Consider the following 18378-nt stretch of genomic DNA (forward strand, 5'->3'; position numbering starts at 1 on the left):
CCTGGTTCCTGGGTTTTTCTGTCTACATGAGTGGACAAAAGTGGCCCAAGGGCAGCTGGTCACACCTACTTGTGGTCTCCCCCACTTTGGTCCTAGTAAACATGCCAGGCTGGCTCCAGGGCCACTGTGGCCCCACCGGGAGTGGAAAGGTCAGAGGAGCAGAGGAATGGCAGCTGCCTCATTCCACCAGCTACGGGGCGCCCAGTGCCCTGTGTGTGTGACACCCACCCCTGGGCCCCGCGTGCGCCAGCCTCTGCCCACAGTGGCCACCCCCAGCTGCATGCCAGCCTGCTGAAGGGCGGGCAGAGAGCCTGCTGCAGCGCTGAGCTATTTTCAGAAGCTGCCAGATTTCATTTGGCAGCGAGAATGTCGGGGAGGGGAGGAGGCGGGACGCTGGAGACTGTCTTTTGACTATTCCGGCAGGAGAGCGCCCTCAGCCCTTGGGAGCCCTTGCGGGCAGCCTCGAGGCGGGGCCCTGACTGTGGCATATTCCCTCTGCTCTATCTTGAAACCTCTCAGTTTTCCAAGAGCTCAACTGGCACCCACAGCTCTCCCTCCTCCACCTCCTGTCCCCTCAAGGCATGGGGGAGGGGGTGGAGAGGGTAGAAGGCCGGGAGGAGCCAGCACTCCTGAGGTGTGGGCTGCTTCCCTTCTTGGTGACCTTGGTCAAGTCCCCCAGCTTTCCCGCCTCAATTTCCTCATCTGTGATAGGGAGGTAGTGCCCCCCTGGGGGTTCCTCTGGGGAATCCAGGCAGATGATGTATGTGAAGTGCCTAGTGAGGTGCCTGGTCCATGGCTCACGCCCAGCAGCCATTTGCCAGCCCAGCATCTTCAACCATCAGGAAAGAGAGAAGTACCTGAGGTTGCCAGAGGGAAAAGCAACACAGCTATCTCTGGGCCTTTCTACCCCACAAAATCAGGCATTCGCCACCCATGGGATTTCACTCCCCAGAGCATCATCACCTGGGTGTCCTGAACCGTGGGCAAAGCCCTTGGCTTCAGGGAGGGTGGTCCACCCTTTTGTAGATGAATGCTGAGGCCTCACGGAGCCTGTGGTTCAGACCAGCCTTCGCTGTGTACTCTGCCCAGGGCAATACTGGCCAGAGGCAAGGGCTCATTGTCTAGTGACAGGGCTGCAGACAGATCCTTCACTGGGCCCAGAGCACCACGGCACTGAGCCCCCGCACAGGGTGCCAGGAAAGCAGCAGGGAAAGCTGCAGGCAGGGCTCTCGCCTTGGGGAGTTTACTCTCCTCCAGGAGGACAAAACAGCACACAAATACTACCAAATCATGGGCTCCAAATGGTCTATGGCGGAGGGGCATGGCTTGAGAAGGCGATGTCACAGGGCCTTTGAAGCCAAAGAGGGAATTGAGGCACCCCAGTGGCTGGGGAGGCTGCCTGATGGTTTCTAGGATTGAAGGCAGAACTGCAGGGACTGGGACCAGGGCCTTGGGGGCAGAAGGACTCTTCACCCCTCAGCTCTGCCTGTCTGTGCTTCTCCCTGGGGGTGACCTTGATCTTCTGTCTGTACAGCCTTCTCACATCCAAGCCCACGGCTCCCATGGTTCCAGCAAGGGAGGCATCTGCCAGAGGCCTAAAGTCTAGACCCAGTGAGGGATTCTAATTGGTCATACTTGGCCCATTGCTGTTGTGGGGAAGGGGGAGTGGCTCTGTTAGTGGTGGTGTAGCAGAGGTAGTTAGCAAAGGAGAGGGTTGGAAGGATTGCCCCCAGAGCTCCCATGTCCACTTGGCCACTTCTGAGAGCTGAAGAGAAGCGTGGTCCCCTGTTCTCTGGCATCAGGTACAGCTCTCCCAAGCCAGGGCTAAGAGGCTGGGTGCCTGGCCAGGTCACACTCTTTGGGCCTCAGGGTGGCTATCTGTGAAACAGGAGCAAACCCCTGACAATCAGCTGGAGTTATGTGAACTAAAAATCTTCGTGGCCACTTGTTCTCACCAGCCTTTTCCAACACAGGCATTTAGTTGTCCTCCATGGTGGCGTTCCTGGGAGCTTTCAATAAAGAATCCACGAGAGGTGTATTGACATGTGTGCATGAGTGAGTGAGCGCCCGTGTGTGTGTGTGTGTGTGTGTGTGTGTGTGTGTGAGAGAGAGAGAGAGAGAGAGAGAGAGAGATTGCTTCCCAGTGCTTCCCAGGGATGCTCCCCTGACCCAGCTGACAGCAGAGTTCTCTGTCTTGCAAACCTGGTGCTGGCTGGCTTCCAGCAGCCTAGCTCATTGCTATTCCGCACCAGCCCCTCTCCGCCCTCGATTCAGCCCCTCCACCGCAGAGCCAGATTGAGACTCAAAAGCAGCCTGCGGCAACCTCTGCAGGGGGCTCAGTGCTCCCAGGCCTGCTGGAAACTCTTGCTCTCTGGCGGGGGTGGCCATCTCCAGACCCGATGACTTTCACTGAGCCTTTGCAGCTCTAGTGGGTCCTCACAGCTGCCCTCAATCCCAGCAGGGTACAATTCTTCCCTTTTTCCCAATGGGCACCCAACACGTTCACCCCTTGGAACCAAGGCCAGCAGGTGGGGAAGGGTCTGGGAAGTCCACTTCCCTCCTTGCAGGTGGGGTGGGGTGGGGTTGGGTTATTTAGTTTAGAGCCAGGACCTGAGCTTTGGTTTACATGAGGACTTGGGCAAGGCTGTTCCACTTTTTGAAGTTCCCCATCCTCATCAGTAAAATGAGACATTGATCAAGCAGGGCCGGATTCTTCCGGCCCCCTGGGCAGACATGCTGCCACCAGTGGAAGGTTTTCTTATCTCTTAAATGGGAGTAATCCTTACAAGGGTGTGCAAGCCTATGGGAAAGGGGAGAGGGGCAGCCAAGTCAAAAGGCCATGGTCACCAATGTTGCCTAAGTGTCTGCTAGGAGACATGCCAAGGTGACAGGACTCTGTGAGTCCTGCCCTTTCTCTGTTTCCCATGACCAGAAGAAAGTAGCGGGAGACTCAGGGAACCAATTTCCCCCAGCTCAGAGCAGTCGGTCAGGACAGGTTAACTGGGGGTGTGGGGCCACCTGCTGGTCACCCGAGTGAGCATTCAGTTGATGCCTACTGTGTGCCAGAGCCAGAGGGAGCTGTGGGCCTGCCTGGGTGAAGGGGGAGGGCATGACATCACGATGAACAGCTGTTGTTTCTTGAGTGCCTACTGTGTGGCAAGACAGTGCTGGGGCTTTACATGGACCATCTTGGTCCTCACATTCCCATCCTACGGATGGAGAAACAGCCTAAGCTCTCAGCCACTGCCCTCTCTGCTGGAGAACGTTGGAGGAAGCTACTTTTGGCTGGGGACAATCGTGGAAGGATTACCAGAACGTGGTGACGTGGGACTTTGAAGGTCAAGTCAGATTTGGAAAGGCAAAGACTTAGGGAAAGGGCATTGCAGCTGGCAGATAGAGGGGGAGGCAAGGTAAGGAGGCGGGAATGGGCTCGACCTGTGTGAAGAAGGGAGAACAAATAGGTTTAATGGGTGAGAGGCAGACATGGCAAGGAGCTCTCTCAGTTTCTCATCCCATTTTCTTACAGGAAGGCAGACTGGGGACCCCGGGGGTGAGACAATAGGCACCTGGTAGCAGTCTCGGTCTTAGTGCTCCCAGGGCACTCTCATGTGTTCCCCCCTCCCCACTTCCATTTGCTCACCTCCCCTAGAGATGCAGCCCGTGTTTGATGCTAGTTTGTGGAACAACCTGTCCACCTCCTCTTGCTGCTGTGGCGCTTCTGGGTGGCTTCTGTGTTGCCAGTCGGGGCCAGATCTTTTCACACCTGACCCCCCCAGGACTTCAGGATGTGGTAGAAGAGTCCTAGGGCCCCTCCACCTCTGCTTCCAACAGAGCTATTTTGTGTGTTGGAATTTCTCCCGAGATGTAATTTGACCAAGAGTTTATGTGCTTAAAACATTTTATGGACTGTTGAACTAGACATGTAACAAACAAAATTGGTCTCAAATCCTGCAGCTAGGCATTATGATCTCATTCTACAGATTGGAAACCAAGGTTCAGAGTGGCTAAGTGGCTGGCTGAGGTCCATGACTGGGCTCTGACGTGGCACATGGACTTAAGATTGTCCTTTCTCCTCTGTCTCTGTCCTCAGGGAGTCCAGACTCCATGGGGACAGGCAGGGAGCAACTATCTGCATTGTCCAGTGGGCCGCAACGCAATGCTGAGGGGGAGCAGTGGTAGGGGGAGCAGCAGTGACTGATGATTGTGGCTCTTGTGGGCAGGCTTACTTTCTTCTTTCTCACGCGGAGTTCAGAGAAAGGGCAAAGAGGAAGTGATGGAGATGAGGAGGCATTGGGGAGCCTGCCTTACCTCCAAATACTTGCTCCTGCGGCAGGGGCAGTGTGGACTAAACTACCTGCCCCCTTCTGCACACCTCCCGCCCCTGCCCCCAGCCAGCCTTCATCTGTGTTCACAGCAAGCCGATCAATGCTCAGACCTGGCCAAGATTCTCTGTGTAGGAACTTGATGAGCCCTTCAGCCACCCTGTGGAGCAGCCCCTGCTCCCCAGTACACCTTCACTTCCAGCTGATGGGACTTTGATGCCTAGGCCGTGTCTCCCCATCTGGTCTGCTGGGGCTGCATGGAAGTTTTCAGGGGCCACCAAGGAAAGGTCAGGTGGGTGAGACGGCTGGGCTTCCCAGCCCTGGCTTAGCTTTCCAGCCACATTTTGAGCCCATGTTTTGAGTACCTAGAGTGTGCCAGGAATGTCTCATATAAGATCTTCCTTATACTTCTTTCCTTCCAATAGCTTTCCTAGGCAGAGGTTCTGCCCATCTTGCAGACAGTCACTGAGGTTTGAGCAGCAACCAGGAGAGAGTGCCCAGCTTCCTACATTCAGTGTGTGTGGCGGGGCCAGGTCTGAACCTGGAAATATGGGGCTCTAGAATCCCCTCCCTAAGAGAAAGGCTGTCCCTGTCCAAAGAATCCCAACCCCGACTACCCCGACTGACCCCTTCCCCAACCTGGCCTGGCTGGAGGTGTCACAGACCTGCCCCTTCTTTCCCCTGGTCTTCTCTGCCCCCAGCAACCAGAGAAAGGGCTCTTGGGGGTGACCTCCCATGCCTTCTAACCCCTGAACCTGGAAAGGGAGCACCAGTCCCCTCTCAGGAAGGTTTAGGGTCCAGGCACTTCCCTTAGGATGGGAGAGAAGTTGGGCTGGGTCACGCAGCCTGGGGTCTCTCTCCCCAGCTCTGTTCTGTGAGCTTGGACAACTCCCTTAATTTCTCTGAGCCCATCTCCTCATTAGAATATGTGGATAAGTGATACCTGTCCTCTGCTCTATGAGACTGTGAAAGGGAAGGCACAGAGTGCTGCAGAGCTCTCAGCATGTTTTAGATCCTGAGAAATGTCACCTCACATGAGAGACTGTGGGGTCTGATGGTGTCCAGGAAAGTATTGAGTTTCAGGCTAAAAGCCTTTAGAAAGGAGGCTGTCTTCCTGGGGGAAACTGCAGTCAGAACTCCTGTCTGATTGAGCTGCCTACCTGCCCTTGGGGGCCCCCCTCTCTCTGAAGATTCCTGTCAGACCAGGGCCTAATGAGTTGTGCAGAGGCACTGACCCAGGCTGTCGGGGGAGACAGGTGAGGTAGAGGGGACTCTGAACTATGGCAACCAGGCAGGTCCAGAGAACTCCTGCTCACGGGGTCATGAAAGGGCCCTGTAGGACACAACATTGGTCACTACACTAGCCAGATGAGGGGATGAGCTAACTCAAGAGTGTCTAATGTGGGCAAGCCTCTCTGGGCTATTGGGAGGGGCAGGTTAAGGAGTTGGAACTCCTCCTCTAATGACAGAGCTTATTGCCAAAGTGGGGTGACAGGGATAGGAAGGTCAGGCAAGGTCTCTGAGAAGGGGACACTCAGCTGAGGATGAATGACAAGGAGTTTGTTGTAAGAAGAGCAGGAGGAAAGGCATCCCAAAAAAGAGAGAAGAGCAAGTGCAAAGGCCCTGGGGCTCTAAAGACCTTCAAGTATCTGAGGAACAAAAATGAGCACAACATGCCTAGAGAGTGCTGGTCTAGTTCAGCCTCCCTTAGACAGAAGTGGGTGTGTGGGCAGCCTTATGGGGCACCAGGAAATAGGAATTTTGGAGTTGTCTTTCTCTAGGGACTGCCATTGACCGTCCAGAATAGGGGCTGGCCTAGGGCTCAGGGCAGCTTAGACAGATGTGAATCAGCCCTCACTGGACCCTTGACTCTACAAAGAGAACACCAGCTCCTGAGACAGCTTTAATATCTAATTGTTGGCAATAAATTGAATGCACTAAACTGTGGATATAAAGCTTGCTGGGGCTGTGTCTGTGGCCGTTTCTGTTTCTTTCTTTCTTTTTTTTTTTTTTTTTAAGATTTTATTTATTTACTGGACAGAGAGAGAGAGAGATCATAAGTAGGCAGAGAGAGAGAAGGGGAAGCAGGTTCCCTGCTGAGTGGAGAGCCCGATGCGGGGCTCTATCCCAGGACCCTGAGATCATGACCTGAGCCAAAGTCAGAGGCCCAACCCACTGAGCCACTCAGGTGCCCCGGCCGTGTCTGTTTCTACACAGCGGAGATGCAGTAAGATATCATTTCTCTCTTGAGGCAGATGCTACAGAGATAGGGTGTGGCCCCTGGGCCGGGGGGGTGGGGGTGGGGGCCGGGACTCCATTCCTATTGATGAGCTCCTGTAGCAGGATTCACTCTTACTGGAGTTATGTGACTGCTCAGATGGGAGATCCTAGGGTGGGAGGTGTGCAGAGATTCTCAGCAACAGTCACCTACCACAGTCTCAGCCAGGGGAAGAGAAGGCCCTCCTCTCTCCAGCCCATGAGTCAATGCAGGCCACCAGCCAGAGCCGGGAACACTGCCAAGGGATGAGGGAACCCCAAGGTATTCTTCCCAGGACAGGTATCCTACCTCCCCTGCCCTTCAGGGCTGACCCTGGAAGATTTTCTTCTTTCTGTTACTCTTGCGGTCAGGTGGGTTTTCTCAATTCTTTGGAAAAAGTCCTGTGCACCTGAAGCTGGGAGGGCTGCCTGGAGGAGACAAAGGTGGAGAGGGTGGGAGGAGATTTAGGAGAAGGGTAGGCAGCCAGGTTCTGTTCTCTGGGAGGAAGGAGGTCAGAGGTCAGCTGGCTCCTCCAGTGCCACACAGAAGGCTCCCTGGAAGTGGCCATAAAGTTGGGGTCGGGAAGGAGGGTGTCAAGATGGGAGGGTCCTAGAAGAGCTTATGGGTTCCAGCTTCAGGGCTTCTCAAAGTCCGATTACTTGGAGGGTAAGTGGTGCCTCTTGGGCCTCTTCACTTTCTCGTCTCTCCGTGTGCCCTCCTGGGTGGGCCAAACCCAGGCCTGCAAGAATGGGAACAGATCCAGGGCCAGTGAGCGTCACCACAGGTGTGGTTCAGACATGGTTTGGAAAGCTGATCTAGGTTGACTGTGAGAAGGTCAGAGCGGGAAAATGCCTTACTGTATTTAATTTCCATTTTATATGTGAGAAAGTTGAAGGTCACAAGCCAGCCCCTCAGCCCAGACTGCTACCCCTACCCTGCTACCCCTGCCTGTTGGCTGGTTTGCCCAGGGGCCCTTTCCTGGCCTCAGAGTTCTCTCTCAGCCCTCCCAGCTCTCACCTGCAAAACTCTTTTCCCCCTTGGCTTGGTCCTAAAAGGACTTTGTCAGCCAGTTGCTTGGGGCCTCCATGGCTCTTGCTTAGGCTTCCCTTTCAGGGGCCTTCAGGTGAGAGAAGTGTCGGGGCTCGGCACTGGGAGCAGGGGTATGGGGCTCTGACAGGGGCATGCAGAGAGGGGCAGGTGTGCGGGGAGCCTGGTCCTGGGGGCACTGGGTTGCTCTGGCCTACAAGCCTGGAGGCCTAAAGTCGGGGAGCTTCTCTGTGCAGATTCTGCTGGAGCCCAGGGGGCTTCTGAGCCTGAGCCCTCAGGCCCCTGGGCTGGCTGCTGACGTCCAGTCTCTGCTACTCCCAGGCCTGGGACTGCCTGAAGGCAGGACACCAAAGGGATTTCCTATTTCCTGCCCATGCCTTAAGGACGAAGAGGGCTGCAGCTCTGGCAATGCTGGAAGCTGGGGCCGTTTAGTCTGCAGTCCTGCATTTCTGGCTGAAGGTGGGACTGCTCCCTGCAGGCTCCTTCAAGGTGGAGGCTCCAGAGAAGAGAACCTGCCTCAGCCTGGATGGCACCTACATTTATGACTAGCTCCTTGAGTGATACCACTACTCAGTTTGGTTTGGAAAACTTGACCCCAGCTGACCACCCCATCACAGGTGCTGATCTGATTTCTATCACCATAGATGAGTGTTGCCTATTTTAGAAGTTGTATATAAGTTATACAAGTAGGTAAGTATGTAGCTTTTTGTGTCTGGTGGCTTTTGCTTCTTTTCAAGATTTATCTGTGTTGTTGTATTAGTAGTTCTTTCCTTTTTATTCTTACGTAATACTACATGTTATGAATATACCACAATTTGATGGCTATTGGGCTGTTCCAGTTTTTGGCCATTATGAAAAAGGCTGTTATAAACATTCATGCACAAGTCTTTCTGTGGACATAGGCTTGGGTAAGTATTTCGGACCAAAAATGGCTCGTCAATACCTGGAAGTGAAATTTCTGGACATACATTGAGAATATATTTAACTTTTTAAGAAATGCCAGACTTTATGGACATTGGGGAAGGTATGTGCTCTGGTGAGTGCTATGAAGTGTGTAAACCTGGCGATTCACAGACCTGCACCCCTGGGGCTAGTAATACATTATATGTCAATAAAAAAGTAAAAATTTTTTAAAAAAGAAAAGAAATGCCAGACTTCTAAAGTGGTTTATCCTTTTACGTTTCCATTAGCAATTTATGAAACTTCTGATTGCTCCACATTGTCAACATCTGGTGTTATCAGCCTTTTTATCTTAGCTATTCTGATGGGTGCATAGTATTTCATTGTGGTTTTTCACTGTATTTCACTACTGTTTCAGTTTGCATTTCTCTAATGGTTAACAATGCTGGGGACTTTTCCATGTGACTATTGGCCATTTGTAAATCTGTTCAAGTCTTTAGCCCATTTTCAAACACTGGGTTGTTTGCCATTTTATTATTGAGTTATGGGAGTTCTTTATACACTCTGGATACATATCCATTGGTACAGATGTGTGTTGGAAGAGTTTTGGCTTATCTACTTCTTTTCTTTCTTTCTTTCTTTCTTTCTTTCTTTTTTTTTTTTTTAAGATTTTGTTAATTTATTTGACACAGAGAGAGATCACAAGTAGACAGAGAGGCAGGCAGAGAGAGAGGAGGAAGCAGGCTCCCTACCTACCAGAGAGCCCGATGCGGGGCTCAACACCAGGACCCTGAGACCATAATCTGAGCTGAAGGCAGAGGCTTAACCCACTGAGCCACCCAGGTACCCCACCTACTTTCTTTTCCTATCTACTTGTTTTCTTAATGGGTACTTTTGATGAGCAGGAGTTCTAGGTTTTTTGAAGTTCAGAATTTATAATTAGTGCTTTTTATGTCCTCTCTAAGAAATCTTTACTTACCCCAAGGTCATGAACATCCTTTTATGTTTTGTTTTCCCCATTATCTGTATAATTTTAGCTTTTATCTTTGGGGCCACGATCCACTTGTCATTGACTTTTTGAGTGTAAAAGGAGCTTAAGGTTGAGGATTAATATTTTTCTTGAAGAAAAATGAACTTTTTTTCCATGTTGAATTGTTATGGCACGCTTTCAAAAACCTCTTGACTATATATGTGTGGGTCTAGTTCTGGACTCTATTCTCTTCTGTTGATCACCTAGTTGTCTACATATCTGCCAATACAATATGGCCTTGATTATATTCAATCCATGAACATGGCATATCTTTCTATTTAAGTCTTTTAAAATATTTTCTCAGCAGTATTTTATAGTCTTGCACATCTTACATTACATTAACTACTCATCTTTTTAGTTTTTGGATGTTATTGTAAGTAGAATTTAAAAATTTTTAAATTTCTGAATAGTTTAGTGCTAGTATATGAGAATACAATTGATTTTTTAAATGTATTAATCTTGTATTCGGTGACATTGCTAAATTTATGTATTAGCTCTAGTAATTTTCTACATTCACAATAATGGTATCTGTGAATAAAGACAGCTTTCCTTGTTCCTTTCCAATCTTTGTGCCTTTATATTTCTTGCCTGTACACTGACTGGGGCTTCTAATACAGTGCGGAATAGCAATAGTGAAGGCAGTGTAGAGGCTTTGTTTCTTGGGAGGCCATTCTTTTGCCTGGAGAAATGACATCCTGTGATTTACACTTAAAAAAAAAAAAATCCTCTGGCTGCCTGGGAAGAATTGTAGGGGTAAAGTGGAAGCAGGGAGACCAACAAAAGGCTGTGGAATTCCGAGTGAGAAAGAGAGTGGTTTGGTCTGGGATGATGGGAGATCTGGGATATATTAGGAGTTGGAGTCATAGAACTCACTGTAGAATGGATGGGGGTGGGGGAGGTAGGAGAGGGGTGACAAGGATGATTGCTAGTGTTGCCAGGAGCTGTTGGGGTGATGGAGGTGCTGTCTTTTGAGATAAGGAGACTTTGGGGGTGTGCAGTTTTGGCCATTTTCATTTCAAGATACTGTTAAGACATCCAAGGTGTCAGGAGGGCAGCCTGAGTGATGGAGTTTGGGGCAGAGGTTTTGGGAGACATCCTGAGTTAGATGGGATTCAAAGCCACAAAACCAGACAAGAAAGGAGAGAATGTGGAGACAGATGGAAAAGGAGACTTAATCCTGGGGCAGAGGCCCAGGAGACTTGAAAGAGCCAGGAATGTAGACTGAGAGAGAACCATAAGGTAGGAGGAAAACCAGGAGTGTAGTTTTTTGGAAGTCTCTTGAAGCCAGTGTTCCAAGAAAGGGATGGTTACTGTGTTGGATGCTGCTAAGCAGGAAAAGTGGGACAAGAACAGAGACAACCAACAGATTTTCCATCACAGACATCCTTGAGGCCTTAACACAGGCATTTCAGTGGTGTGATAGAGCTTGAAGCCCAGCTGGAGAGGTGGGAGCTGTAGGTAGGGCAGTAGAGACCATCAGCTTAATGAAGGCAAGTGGCAGCCTTTCTCCAAGTACCCTGTAGGGAGCTTTGCAGAGCTCTAGGTATCTGCTAAGACACCAAAGCTCTCACTGGCTGTGGGGAAAAAGAAAAATGGGTCCTGTGCTCTGGAAGTCAGAGGCTGGGCCAGCCAGGGTGGATGTGTAGACAAGACACCCTGGGTAGGGGGGAGAGGTTAAAGCAAACATAGGAATCCATGCCCAGTGCTGTCCTTGGCTCTCTACTATGGAAGTCCAGCTTCAGGAACTCCTCCATGCTCATCACCAGGAGGGAATGAGCTCCAAGGAGGGTAGGAGGTGGACCCCAGGGTGCAGGGCAGCAGAGTGCAGTGTGGCCCCATTCTACATCCTGCCTGTGTGTGTTGTTTCCTGAGAAAGCTGCACTGTTTCGTATTAAAGCAATTCTTTGGGGAATTACAGAAAAGAGGAGAGTTTATGTCTTGGTAAATTTCACTCTGGTTTGTTTCCACATGCAATTGTTCCTGCATAATTCTAACTATGCTGTGAAGAGGGTTTTGGGCATGATTATTTTTCATTGAATGTTATATAATGACATTCTCCACGTGGATATATGGCTTTCATTGCCGGTATTGGTTGCATAAAATTGCAGGGGTAATGCCCCATGTTTAGTGAATTCATCTCCTACTGGCGTTCATTTGGGTTGCTTCCAACATATGCAGGCAGTATTGCAGTGAATGTGTGGATGGGGCTTTCCCTCGATCCATTTTGGTTGGTTTGTTTGTTTTGGTTTGGTTTTAATTATTGTATTTTGTTTATTTTTTTTTATTTAAAGATTCTATCTATTTATTTGACAGACAGAGATCACAAGTAGACAGAGAGGCAGGCAGAGAGAGAGAGAGAGAGAGAGAGAGAGAGGGAGGAGGAAGCAGGCTCCCTGCTAAGCAGAGAGCACGATGTGGGGCTCAATCCCAGGACCCTGGGATCACGACCTGAGCTGAAGGCAGAGGCTTTAACCCACTGAGCCACCCAGGCGCCCCGTATTTTGCTTATTTTTGTTAAAATATTTTATTTATTTATTTGGCAGAGAGAGAGCACAAGCAGGGGGAGTGGCAGGCAGAGGGAGAGGGAGAAGCATTGGACTCTATCCTAGAACCCTGGGATCATGACCTGAGCCCAAGGCAGATGCTTAACGAAGGCAGATGCTTAACCGACTGAGCCACACAGATGCTCCTATTTCTTTGTTTTTATTTAAATTCAGTTAATTAACATATAGTGTATTATTAGTTTCAGAGGTAGAGTTCAGTGATTCCTCAGTTGTTCATCACATCATGTGTCCTCCTTAATGCCCATCACCCAGTTACCCTATCTCCCCTCTCCTCTCCCCTCCGCAGCCCTCAGTTTGTTTCCTATAGATAAGAGTCTCTTAACAGCTTATCTCCTCTGATTTTGTCTTATTTTATTGTTCCCTCCTTTCCCCCATGATCCTGTTTTGTTTCTCAAATTCCACATATGAGTGAAATTATATGATAATTGTCTTTCTCTGACTGACTTATTTCGCTTTGGATAATACCTTGTAGTTCCATCCACATAGTTGCAAATGGTAAGATTTCATTACTTTGATGACTGAGTAATATTCCATTGTAAATATATACATATATACCACATCTACTTTATCCATTCATCTGTCGATGGACATCTGGGCTTTTTCCATATTTTGGCTCTGTATTTCAGGGGTTTGTGATACCCACTTGCTTTATTGCTCGTGGGGGGTGTCAACGAGACCCACCCCACTTCTTGCATCTGTCTTCCTGCACCTAACTTCCTGCACGCTATCATTTAATTTTTTTTTCTTTTTATTTTATGGACCAATAAAGAGGTCTTATAGTTTCACATTGTCCTTCTTTGATGATCGAGAAGATGCTCATTTTCCCATTTGTTCATTTACTGATTCTATTTCTCCTTACTGGGGGAGCCAATCCTATCAAGTGACCCTTAAAGGGGTCTTATCTGTCTTTGATGGTTCAAGAAGATGCTCATTTTCCCACTTGTCCATTTACTGATTTTATTTCTCCTCACTGGGGGAGCTGATCCTATCAAGTGACCCACACTTGTACCTTCCTCAATGTGGCTCTCCCAGTAGCTTGACAGGCCCTGTCAGGGCTTTCCCCAGATCAAACCTTTGTGTCTTCCTGGACTGTCTCCCCCTCATCCATCAGCCAGTTTTCAAGGTCACATTCTTCTTCCTGAAGGCCTCATGAGGTCTCCGCTGCCTAGTTTTCAGTGCCATTTCCCCAGGTCAGGCCCACATCTCAACATCAGGGGCCCATGGGACAGTCACAGTCACAGTCATGGTAACCTTTCAGCCCACCCTGTACTTTCTCCTCTAAACTGTCCTCAACTCTGCCCCCAGTTACTTTCCATGGAGCTGGCAGAGCCTTTGGCTAACATGCCTTGACCAAGTGGCCAAACTAATCTCTCCTGACTGCTAGGAATTCTGTCATCTGCCTCCACCCACCTGCCACCTCTTTCAAGGAAATCTCGGGCTCTGGTCACATTGGCTTCATCATTGTTTTCCCCATGTCTTTTCTACTTCTTCTATCTGTGTCCTAGTTCATGAGACCTCCAGCAAGAGTATGTCCTTTACTCCTGAGCCATGTTCAACCATCCTCAGAGACCTTGCCTCCTCAGCCCAAGCCTTCCTGGATTTTTCCATTCCACTTGGCCTTTGCTTCTGAACATCCATAACATTTATAGTCTCCAGGGCCTCTCTGAGAGTACCCTCAATAAATTCTTTCTTTTCGGGGCACCTGGGTGGCTCAGTGGGTTAAGCCTCTGCCTTCGGCTCAGGTCATGATCTCAGGGTCCTGGGATCAAGCCCCGCATTGGGCTTTCTGCTCAGCTGGGAGCCTGCTTCCCCCTCTCTCTGCCTGTTGCTTTGCCTACTTGTGATCTCTCTCTCTCTGTGTCAAATAAATAATAAATAAATAAAATCTTTAAAAAAAGTTAAAAAATTGTCCCTTTCCCCCCCAATCTCATTTCTGAACAAGTTGAGAAATAAAACGCAGATGGAGGCTAAAACACCACTTTCTTCATTGATGAAGGCTGGGGGGAGAAAGAAGCTTGGTGTGAGACCAGCTGGACCTGTGAACTGAACCCAAGATTAAGCTGACTTCCTCCTTTCCCCCCAGTGTTACTGTTCTCGGTGAGTGCAGCTGAGGTATCATAACCAGTGGAGACCAGCATGTGGAAAGCAGCATCAGAAGTGAGAAGTCTACCCTTTCCCCACAGTCTGTGCCCCAGGGAGAAGTGCTAAATCCTGTCTTATTATTTAGTCCCTTTCCATGGGTTTCGTTTCTTCTATTCCACTGTGAGCTCCTTAAGTCTAAGGCATGTATGGTTTCTGATCCTCACAGTGCCCTCAAGTGGGTGAAGAGAACTGACACTTAGCAAGGCTCTCCTTCTTCATGTGGACCCACTGCAGGGAGGTCTGCAGTTCTGTTCAGAGGGCTTCATTTCTCCACTGATGCTGGCCTCTCTGTAGGTTGAGATCGCACAGGTATAGGTAGTCATGTAACCACAACCATTCACTCAGGCTTCAGTCAAGCTCTTTCCTTCCATGGGGGTGTAGGGTGTAGAGACACAGCTACTCCTGGTGCCCTTGTACTAGGAATGAGAAGAGAACCAAACAAGCAGTTGGGGTGCTACAGACTTGCTTTGCTTAACTCACAGTTGTTCTGAGTCTACTTTGGGCCTTTCCTGGACTTACTGATGAATTAGTACACATGAATGATTGGATCATCCAGGGCCTGAGCGATTAATTATTTTCAGCCAGACAGGGGATTCCATGGACGGAACCAGGTCACAAACTCCACTGCTCCACTGGCTGCTATTTTCTAGAGGACTCTGAGCCCTCATACAATTTGGAGCCCACCTGGTAATGCCTGGATCCCAGAACTGTGGGTGCACACACATCATTGTACCACGTAGAGTTAGAAAAAGATTTCTCTAAAAATAACCACCGAGGAATATTTAATTTGATAGCAAGACTGTGACTAATGCATGAAACAGAGAGAGTCTGTGTGACAAGACACAGTACAATAATGGGGAAAAATTCATGTTTGACCTTTAAACCAGTGCAAAATGAAACAGATCTAAGCCTTAGCAGATGAGGACCTTGTGGCTCTAGGAAAAGTGGCTATGAGTAGGGGATGTGATGGTCATGGAGGAACAGTGAGGGGAATAAGTGGCTTTCAAGGGTGTTGCATCCTGGAAATAGATCAGGGAAATCAATACCTTTTGGTGTTAGAGAGAGAGAAGGGGCTGGTGCTGAGCTAAGTGCTGGCTGGTGAGAGGCGGACGCGGGAGGCCAGCCCAGCTGGATGGGGGTGACTGAATCACAGGCTGGCTCCAAGGAGAAGTAGATTTCACAAAAACAAGGAGACCTGGCATTTCTGGGGAGTGATCGGAGCTGGTGGGGCAGGGAGTGGGTTCCCAATATTGAGCGAACACTTACCCTGTGTGAGGCTCTGTGTTGAGATCTTCTCAGGCATTATCCCCCTAAGCATCCCTGACATGAAAGCTATTATTCCCACTTAGCAGAGGAGAAAACTGGGCTCAGGGAGGTCAAGCTACCTGCCTGGGTTCACCCAGTTGGGAAGTATCTGGAGCTGGGTGTGAACCCAGACCCTTCAAGCTCTATTTGCTGCTACTAGGTCACTTACACTTTAAAAAGCCCACAAGGGACAGGTTGGGTTTGGGACAGATTGAGCGTCAGTTGTGGTTTCAGCTGGGCCACATGGTGATGAGTTCTCATGGAAAATTCCCATGGATCCTGGCAGGACAGTTTTCTGGATTATGATCATTATACCAATCTTTCCATAATTCATGACCCCATATGATAGACTCAGATCCATCAACTTCAGTGCTAAGTGGGGAAGAAAATAGTCTCCATTGCTTAGAGTTGCTCTTCCTCAGTGTGAACAGGGCGAGTCCTGGTCCTGCTGTGCCTGGGTTGGGGTCCTGCATGTTCTTAGTACACAGCCAAGGTGTGTTCTCAGAAGAGAGTTCTTTGAGGATTTCTTTTTCTTACATCCTCTACTATATGAATGTTCCTGAAGAGATTAGCTCTGATGGGATTCAGGGCCAATGGTTTCTTGGGATGCTTGGTGATGTTCTTCTCTAGAAACCTTAGCATGGACAGATTGCTGTTGAAGAAGGCGGCAGAGACCCTTCTAGACTTTGGAGAGTTAGCTCCAACAGGAGATAAGCTTCTCTTCCCCTCTGACCCTGAGAGATGAAGGCTGAGCCCATGCTCAGGTGTGCCATCAGGAGAATCAAGGAAGAACTGGCTTGAACAGGAGAGGGAAGTCTGGAGTGGTCCTGGGGGAGAAATGGTTCTGTGCAGCCTTTGCTGTGTGTGCTGAGAATTAGGGATTGTGCGCTGGTGCCTTTGAGCCCAGCACAAAAGGGGATGGGCTTTTACCTCTGTTGTTTTCCCAACAAGCCCAGGATCTCCTTGAGGAACCTGGTCTTAGGGCCTGGTCTGACTCACATCTCTCAGTTCTTATTCTGACCCAAGGCCTAGCAGTGGTTGGTGCCCGAAGATCATGGGATCCAGCAAGGACCTGGCCCGCTTCCCACACCAGCCGTATCTTTCCCCACTCTCCATTTGCTTGCTCACTTATCAGATCCTGCTCACACTGGCCTTTCCATTCCTCAGATACATCAAGCTTCCTACTCATCAGACCTACCTCCCCAAATGCTGCTCCCTCTCTGTAGAGCACGTTCCTTCTTTACTTGGCTGATTTGTCTGCATTGTCAGGTTCCAGCTTAAACACCATTTCCTCCAGGAAGTCTTCCCTGATTTACCAAACTAGGTCAGGCCCCTTGGTGGATGCTCCCTTTGTATACTGTACTCTTCTGTTCTAGTACTTATGTCTCTAATTATAGATTCACTTGTGTGATATTTGGTTCAATTCTTCTCCCTTCCAACTAGATGGGAAACTCTGTGATGGGAAAAATGGTGAACATCTTCTACTCTGGACCTGGTCCATAACAGGTGCTTAACAAATATTTGGTGAATGAATGATTAAAATTTCCTACACTGCAAGGTGAAAAGTGTGAGGGGCTTGTGGGAATGAAGGTTCCCTTTCTAGCCCCAGCTCCATAGCAATTCAGAGATAAGGTAGGTGATACTACACCAAACAAACATGCTTTGTTTTGCACTTAAGTGAATTAGTGAAAGCATTGCAATTGGTTGCTTTTTATGTGTAGAGAAATTACCTCTGTCCTGATTTGCAATATCTGTGCTATTTTGGGCTGTTTTTCTCTTTCGGGGCTATTTGTATTGGAGCAATAATTTCACTATTTAGCTACGCAGAGGCCCAATTAATATTACAAATATGGTCTCATAAAATTCACTTCTTGACATTAGTACGTTTCATTGCTAATTGCTCTCCAAGGTTTTTTAGTTTCAATTCCTCCTTGGTGACTTAGTGCAGAAATTCAAGGGCACAGTTATTTCCCCCAAAGGGAAAGGAGAACTGAGTAATGTCAAGTTTCTATCTACTTGCCCTTCCTTTCTTGGGGAGGGGGGGAGGTAATTTGTTTTTCATAGTTTTTCCTCCCTTTTTCCTGGCCAGAAACAAACAACAAACAAAACCCATGGTGTAACAATGATATACATTTCAGGAAAAGTAAATAAAAGCACTCATCTGCTAATGTATTCATTTAAGCAATATTTACTGAGCACCTACTATGTGTCAGATCTCATGTGCAAGGCACTAACAACATCAAAAACAACACAGCATGACACTGTCTCTGGGTAGTTCACAGTCTTGAGTGGGCAGGGTATCTGAGGAACCTGTGACATATCTAGGGCTGCTTCTCATGGGGGCGGGTGGGGGGGCTTGATAAGCCACAGCCCATGCAGAAATACACATCAGTCTCCAGTGGTGGAAATCAGGGAGGTTTTGTTCGTATCTCATTTGAAAGACCTTGGCGAACTGCAAGGAATCTGCATTTAAATAATATTTTGAATGGGTTGATAAAAAAGAAACAGATGGTTGAAGTTTGTCATTTTAGGGAAAATAATAAAATATTGCACAGCTTAATCTGTCTCTTTTTCACACTCTTCCCTATCCCCTCCCCACCCTGAAGATATTCAGATGCAGCAAAATTTAAAGCAAAATACTAATAATAACTTCTTAGTCACTTAGGTCTCTTACCTGAAAGGACCTTAACTTTGTCAGCCAGCTCTGTGTTAACCTACTCTGTTAGCCCTTTGTGCCAATGTTGCCTCCTGACAGGAGGCTTCCAAAAAGGTGTTGCTTTGGGGGAACATAAGGGGTGCAGGTGAAGTGAG

Source organism: Mustela erminea, chromosome 1 (genome assembly GCF_009829155.1).
Source record: "Mustela erminea isolate mMusErm1 chromosome 1, mMusErm1.Pri, whole genome shotgun sequence".
Lineage (NCBI taxonomy): Eukaryota > Metazoa > Chordata > Mammalia > Carnivora > Mustelidae > Mustela > Mustela erminea.